Source organism: Schistocerca piceifrons, chromosome X, assembly GCF_021461385.2.
Source record: "Schistocerca piceifrons isolate TAMUIC-IGC-003096 chromosome X, iqSchPice1.1, whole genome shotgun sequence".
Taxonomy (NCBI): domain Eukaryota; kingdom Metazoa; phylum Arthropoda; class Insecta; order Orthoptera; family Acrididae; genus Schistocerca; species Schistocerca piceifrons.
In genome coordinates this window covers 277,752,024-277,760,572 of record NC_060149.1, presented here as the reverse complement: position 1 = coordinate 277,760,572, position 8,549 = coordinate 277,752,024, and the positions used below count along the sequence as shown (strand labels likewise).

General features: G+C 38.4%; 1 pseudogene; it reads right to left on the bottom strand.

Moving 5' to 3' along the window:
- Positions 1-2,369: 2,369 nt before the first annotated feature.
- The window catches only part of LOC124722310, a 145,912-nt pseudogene continuing 139,732 nt past the window's right edge, over positions 2,370-8,549 (bottom strand).

The window sequence follows — 8,549 nt, the reverse complement described above, 5'->3', positions numbered from 1 at the left end:
TGGGGTTGGTTATAAAATATCTTTCTCTGTTACCAGTCATGATTATCTTTTTATCTGCATTTTGCATGACACATTTTGGGTAATGGTTACCATTTTCAAGCTTGTTTTTGTGTGCTGTGCCATTTATTTCTGATTCATGTTGTTCGTTAACACAGCTGTGCAAGTTACCTACCTGGTCAAGAAGTAGGTATACTGACTCCCTGTTTCGAATGGCCTCCTTATCTGCTTCTTGTCCAAGGCGTAACAAGCTTGAAGAAGCAAGCTGAAATATAAATTCCTTTTAGCATAAAAAAAGTAAAACATTAATGAAAATTGTAAATCATGAAACATTATCATCTTGAATGGTAGAGATATGGGGTGGGGAGGAAGAGAATAGCAAGATGAAGGATTAGGAAAGATTGCAATGGTGTTGAGCATGGTGCTGTTTACTAAGGGAGGCCATGGTCAGGGAAAGGGAAAGGGAAAGGGACTGCTATGTGTTTGTGTGTCTATGTTGAGAAAGCAGGAAGATCCAGAGTAATAGAGTGGCATAGGAAGGAAGATGTGGATGGATAGTGTGAAGCATAGTAATAGTAATAGTAGTAGTAGTAGTGTGAGGCTAGCATGAGGACAGTGAAATGAAATGGGATTAGGTATGAGAGGTGGCAAGGGTAAGCAGGGGCAGGCAGAGGGCATTGAAACCACGGACTTTCAGAATTTAGAAAATCTTTGCTGACATGGGGGGGGGGGGGGGGGGGGGGGAAACAACTGACAACAAATGTAAACAACAAATGTAATCTAAATGTCAAAAACCATTCTAGGTGAATCTGTCAGTATGAAAACAGTAATGGTGCTATGTGTGTCAATAAACTGCATTATTAAAAGTCCCTAGTTTCTCTTTCCTTCTTTGCATGAATACAATTTACATGCCACATTTTATGCACCATCCTCTAATCTGTCACTCACAAAGACTGAAATGTGGAATGAGGGTTTTGAAATCTTCCTTCCAGCAGTTCTGTTTTCTTTTGCATATTTTTTCTTCAAAGGAGGCAGTAGTGATTTCATTTATGGGAACAAATTGTTGGATAGTTCTCAATCTGCCTGAAGAGCTGAATTTGTGGGCCTTAGCATAAATTTTCCAGCAATCTTTGTGTTAGTTGCATCAGTAAAAAAATGACTTAGCAGAAAGACCACCAATGTGTGTAAACCTGGTAATTACAAATATTTGTGCTGGTTTCAACTGCTAAGGTCTTGGTAATGGCATTCAATTTTTTAGAATGCTTATCTGGCCACAAATGCAAACAATGATGTCACTACTTGAAATGGCATATCGGGTTGGTGATGTATCTTAAAGAAGAGCCCTAGCTGTTATGTGTTCATGTAATGATGGAGCATTAATAGTCAATAGGAATACTGCTGTCTTCTCCAGTTCATTATTCATTCTCTTTATTATGTTCTTGATATCTTTCCCTTCCTTATTTTCCAACATTTTTATTTATTTTGTATCTATAGAAATAAAATTCCTTCAAGAGGTAACACTTTATTATATTTCTGAAAGAGTGCAACTTATTTAAGACATGGAATTCTCCACATGATGTGGATACACTACACTAAGAGTTTCCATTGAAAGTGTTCCACAGTTAAAATGTTACATAGATTTCAGATTTCCGATAATACACTTCAGGTCTTTATTTAAATACAATGGTAACACCTTTTCAAATGATCCTTCCTCTCTTTTGATCATGAAAAATATATTCGGAAAAATATTCAATGGTCCTGTCAACATTAAGCTGTTTCTTTTGAGCTGATGCTCTCTTTGCTGAGTGAGTGTTATTGTTTCCAAGAAAGGTGCCCCTGTTGCTGAGAGGAATAAGGATTTGTGAAGTGAGAACGATTTTGTCTGTATTAGCAAGTAGGGAAATAAAGGCCAATCCAGAGACACCTATATTATCTGGCCAAGCCAATTACGACTGAATATATTATGACATGTGAGTGTGGCAAGGGTCACAAGGGATGGTCACAAATATTCATTTTGCCTCAACAGCCATCTACCTCATTCAGTCTGAGGCTTTAGTATGGAGATTTCTACTATTCTCATTATCTACACAGGTAAACCAAGATCCCTGATTCCTGTTACATACACTGTTTCACTGTCTGCATGATGGTTCCTGTAGCCTGTACAGAGCTCACGGTAACAGAGAATTGGTGGCTCTGACCCACACTATGAAACCTAGATTCACCAAACTCAACCCAGTAATTCCCCCCCCCCCCCCCCCCCCCCCACTTCCTACACCCCTCTCTAAGATACTTGACATCTGACCTGTCCAGGGGGCATCTGTACCTTATTGAATTACATGGCCATCGGAAGCATTACTTCCAGCCCCTAGCTGCTATAGTGGTAATGCTATAGCACATCCTGATCTGTCAAAAATCAATTATGCTATTTTACAGTTTAATCAACAATGAGGAAAAAAGTTTGGAGGTATGTAATATATATGTTAGATGAATGCTGTCAAAAAGTGTGCCGCTGCAAATCATAAGTAAACAATCTTTCAACAGTTTCAGCTATGTAATAAAACCTTAAATTGAACTTCTATGGACACATCCTGGCATAAACATCATTTTTACAAATAAAGGTTATTAAACTTATTTAAATGTAAACACAAACCATTCTTTTGATTTCGAAGGGCAGCTACAAGAGTGGGATCAACCTTGCAACTCAATCCTGCTGCAGATGCCATTTCACTAACAGCCTGAAAACACAAATTGCATATCTTTATTAGTGATGAGCAATGAATGTCTCCAATCTAATAACAAGAAAATTCATACAATCTTAATCACCGATGTATATTAGAAACAGCTGCATTAGATTACCCTTTAACAGGGGGTGTGATCCATTAAGCTCTGAAATGCTCTGTAGTAATTTGGGGTGTTTATTAAATAAAAAAGGTTTCATTTCTAGACATGAGAAATATCCATATCTAATTCTTAGGGCCCAATTTGAGTAAGAACACAGTGAGTGAGTACAGAATTGTGGACTGCCTTGTCAAGCTGTAGAATCATACATATGGTTCTGTAGCTTTCACAATAAATCATCAAGCTGACTCACTATTCAAAAGAATGATATATCAGTATCTAATACAGGATAGATCATATCGTGGGGAAACGATAAAGATGGGTGTTATAATGGGAAAATGATTATGTGTTCACAAAACACTCAAATATAGCACAACAATGGAATCAAATTGAGTATGTAGCTAACAGAGAAACAGTTAACCAGCAAACACAACAGTACTGAAACATGTTAACATTTAGAAGCTTATATCAGCAGACAGCCACTGTGTCATCCACACCTAACACATGCCTGCCAATGAAAGTTACACACAAAGTGCAACAAAAGCATGTTAATTAGGTGATTATAATTACAGTAATGTTTTTTTATGTGATAATGTCATTTTTCCCTTCACTTTTTCTCACTTCACATTCTGCAGGGCCATATGTTGTTCATCTCTCTTCCGTTCACTCCAGACACATCCATAACCACACAAACATAACACCACAATGTGCCATCACAGTCTTCTTAGACAACAGAGTTACACGTCTGACATGTCAGATACAGAAGCTACCAAAGAGGTGTCTAGTAAGAAGACTGGCATGAGGTTTTGAGCCACAAGGGGAGTAAGTACAGAGAAGGCCAGTGACGGAGGTTACTGCTGTGAGCAATTTCTACATAGCAAGAACTACGTCCTCTTGTCACACCCAGAGAGGAATATACTGCTGGTTTCTTGAGATGGTAATCTGCTTGGGGCCTGGGCACATTTGTCATGCCTGCACATTTTGCTTCGTGCCAGTGTAATTCTTCAACATGGTACTGCCTTTATTCTTTGCAATAGCAACACATATTATGAACTTTAACCATGTTGAGTGCTACTGAAAATTTCAAATCTGAGGCATTTCATGCATTTGTGAGAATCCTTGGGAATACACTACCAGTCACTTGATACTCTTTCACCTCCACATCACCATTCAGGACTACAATGCATGCAGTGTGGCTCGTAAATCAGTGATCACATGCTCCCTGTCACTTTAATAACTTAAAAACACAAACTTATAGACAAAAAAGTGTTCTTCTATGACTAACACAGAAAAATAAAGTACCAATAAAATTCAATGATAACAACATAATACAGGGTGTTTCTGTCATTGATTATACGTAATAATATGCTACAGGGTGTTTCAAAAAGATTTGTCCAATTTCACAAGACTATATCTACTATGCGAATACAGATAGAAACTTGGGGCGGATTTTAAGTTCAACATCAAAACCAGAAGTTTATCTTGGTACCATCCATAAGTAGCCAGTTTATATGATTGCAGGTAGGGGCCTCCCAGATGCAGCTACAAAAAATATGGAAACACCACAAACACAACACATTACTATGCCTAAAACAGTGTAGGAAAACTGTACGCATTGAGAACAGCTGTCAGTCATCTATAAATGGATAAATACAGGTCCTGGATGGGTTTCAAAGGCATCTTACACCATTCTTCCTGTGAAACAATGGCAAGTTCAGGTGACAATGATGGAGGTGAATAGCAATCCTGCACCCTTCTCTCCAAAGCAGACTACAAAGTTTCAATAATATTGAGATCTGGTTACTGTGGTAACCAGGGGAGACATGACAATTCATACTTGTGCTCAGAAAACCATTCCTGGATGATGTGAGGTGTTTGAACAGAGGCCCTGTTGTATTGAAACACTCCATCAGCATTGGGGAACAAACACAGTACTATGGGATGGACCCAATCAACTGAAATGCTCACATAGGCCTTGGCAGTAATGTGACCTTGCAGAGTAAACATGGTTCCCAGGGAATACTGCAATATGACATCCCAAATCATCGTCGCCAAACCCCTGCCATGTCTCACCTTCGTAAACTTGACCAGAAGTTGGAAACAATGTGAAACAAGACTAATCCGAACAAATGACTTTCTTCCATTAGTCCACAGTCCATACGCTACGGCTTCAGCGCCAATTTCCTGTTATGGGCAGTTGCATCACTGACTTGTGGTTTTGGAATTCCAGCTAGCCCTCCAGTTCCCACCTTAAGGAGCTCTCTTTGTGTTGTTATAGTGCCGATATGGTTTGCAAGGGCAAAATTCAGTTCTGCAGTGACTTTTGCAGCTACCATCCTTTTATTTTTCATCACAATCTTCTTCAATGCCCGTCCATCACGATCTCTCAACACACATTTTAAGCCGCATAGTGACTTAGCAGATGAGGTTTTTCCATTTTCCCTTTGTGTGTTATTAACCTTCAATATGGTGACTCTTAAACCACCAAACACTTCAACTACCTCTGTTACGGAAGCACCTAGCATACAAACACCAATAATCTGCCCATTTTTGAAGTCCTTAGCTCCATACAGCTGTTATGAATGCAACTGACACTTGCAATGTATTGAGGACACTGCATTATTGCCATTTCTAGTCAAATACAACAGTGCAGCCTGCAGGCTTGGCTAGCATTTGCATTTATGTTCAAGTATGCTTTTCTCACAGTGTTTCCATATTTTTGTCCAACCCCTGTAGATGACTCACTCACTCGCTCGCTTACTAGAATCACATACCTAGATATGTTGGAGAGCTGGCATTTTTCACAACTGAAAAAAAAGTGTTATTCAATGGGATGGAGCACCACTGCATTGGCCCCTGTATGTAAGAGCATTTCTTAGATACAAGCCCCCTCAGCAATGGATCGGCCATAAGGAGCACATGGCATGTGCAGTGTACCACTGGTCTGCAACGTCACCTGATTTTATTGTATGTGATTCTTTTTGTGGCGGTTTGTGAAAGACTGTCTATGTGCCTACCCTTCCAACAACTTTTGGTCAACCACAATGCAACAGCAGTGAATGCATTAACTCCAGCTGTGCTTGTAAAATTATGAGAGGAATTTGACTGTTGTCTAGATGTTTATCATGCATCTGGTGTAGTGCACATTGAACATTTGTAAAAGACAAATGAAAACTTTGATCCAAAACACACATTATTGTAAAAAGTATCTGAAGGTTGTATGCGCATGCATATAGAAGACACGTCCTTGCACAACCATATGGTTTGATTGAGAATAAGAATATTGTATTCATAAGCAAGACCTTATTTTCATTAATGTGGAAGATACAGACTTCTGAAATTGGACGAATCTTTTTGAAACATCCTGTACTACCTTTGGACATAAATGCACATAACCTTTCCAGTTCAATAATTCTCATTATCACTTTCATATTACAATGTTTCACAACTTTAAGTGATTCTATTGTATTCTGTTTACATAAAATGTAAGTCTTAAACTTCTTTTCACATCCCAGGGAGGTCTAAAGAATATGATCATCTAATGTAATGTAATGCAATGCAATAATTGTGATATCCACACACACAACACTAAAACATAAAAAAAGATCTGCACTAGCTTGTACTGAACCTAGCTTAGGCCTAAAGATGTGTGAAATACACAGCCATAAAACTAATTAATGATCTATCAATAAAAATTAAATGTTTGAGAGACAACTTTAATGTTTTAAGTGACCACTTAAGGTCTTCATCCTGAACAACTCCTTCCACTCTTTGTAATGTGAGCAGTACAGTTCTCAGTCGTTAAAATACTGTAGAAGAAATAACCAATATTAAACATGTGAGATCATCAAAACCTCTTGTAAAAAGCTGGCACATCATAATATTAATGTCCACAATTTTCATTTATTCACTTGATATTTGTACTAAAAGGATGAATGGTGACATGCAAAAGCTACAACATGATTCCTTGTGCATGGAAAAGTAATATCACAAGCTGTTTGTGAACATGGAACAAGTGCTGTATGGTGTTAAAGTGTGTTCCACACACAGCATCAAGTCACATCACAATCACCATCATCATCATCATAATCATAATCTTCATCACCACCATTGCCATAATCTGCTAGTTTCCGCAGTAACTACCATTATCAGTATAAACAAGAGCAAGATTTACTGGAAATGACATTCAGGTACTGAAGAGTATCCACAGACATTTGAAGCCATGTTGTCTACACTTGTTGCCACAGATAATGAAGGGTGGATACACACAGTGAATGCAATGATCAAGTTCATTTCAAAGATGTTCAATTGGATTAAGATCTATAGAATTTGGCCACCATGGGAGCACTCTTTAGTTTTGAACATGTTCTTCCAGCCATTTGCAGAAACTTTTAACCCTGTAGTATGGCAGATTATCTAGTGTTGTGGCTTGACAGCAATTCTGATGGGTCACTAGGGACTATGGATATCTGCTCCTTCCAGTGTGGGCTTCTACTCAACTACAGAGTCACCAAGCAGCGATACCCCCAGGAACTAGCACCCAGCACAGAGCTGATCAATTTTTTAATACTGGACTGGCAACAATAAATGATTAACTTGTCAGTTACTCTCAAGGTTGTGGTATTTGCCCTCAACAGTGATCCACAAACCCTGGAATGGCTGAAATCCAAATTTGGAACTGCGACTGGGACTTTATTACACTTCACTGGCTATTATTTTTGATGGTAAGCAGAATACTCTCTCTCTCTCTCTCTCTCTCTCTCTCTCTCTCTCTCTCTCTCTCTCTCTCTCTCTCTCTCTCTCACGGTTGAATACTCGTTTATTACTCTTTATTGTCTAGTTATTTGTAATGTCATATACCCTTATGACTGCATTTAGGGCAAATAAAGTATCAAGAATAAGAGATAGAAAAAATTATCTAACTGAAAGATATTACCCAACCAAGGGATGTTAACTACGGGTGAATATCAAAGGGCTTGTGATTGTGTCTAGGGCAAATGAAGTACCTAGAATAAGAGAGAGAAAAATTAATTTAACTGAAAGACAGTACTCTTCCCAAGTAACATATAAACTATGGGTGAACATAAAATCTGAGGACAAATTTGTACCCAAATCGAGCAAGCATGCCTTCTTTGTAGATGAATGGTACGGAAATTTTCTTTAGACTATAATACTGCATCCTCATAATTATGTTTTTCCACCATGGTCACAGAGTGATTATTGTCCAATCTTTCTCCCTGGATGTGATCAAAGCCCATCTGTCCTATGAAGTAGAAAACAAAACTCATCAGAAAATGCTACCAGTTGTTAACAACCAGCGGTTCAGTTTCAGTAGTGCAAATACATTTGTGTCTTTATACTGAGTTTTCAGAACAAAGTATGCAGCACCATTTGCTGAAATAGTGTCGTAGGCATTACTTTCTCCTGCTCCATTACGATATTTCGCTCATACACTGTAGAATATCGGTGAGCTCTCAAACCCCACCATAAATAATACTGTTAACAAAAGGCATCAATGGTAAGTGGAGCTCTCCACTGTTCAACATGGTTGTTGACTTTAATGACACTAATCTACTTATGACACACTTTTGCAACAGACTCATGCAAATAAATTTGATGTTTAAGAAATACTGCACCCTTAGGTCCACGGCCCAGGTGTTATCCGTTTCATAACCCAGACAAAATGCCTCCATTACCAAAGACAGCAGTGAGTG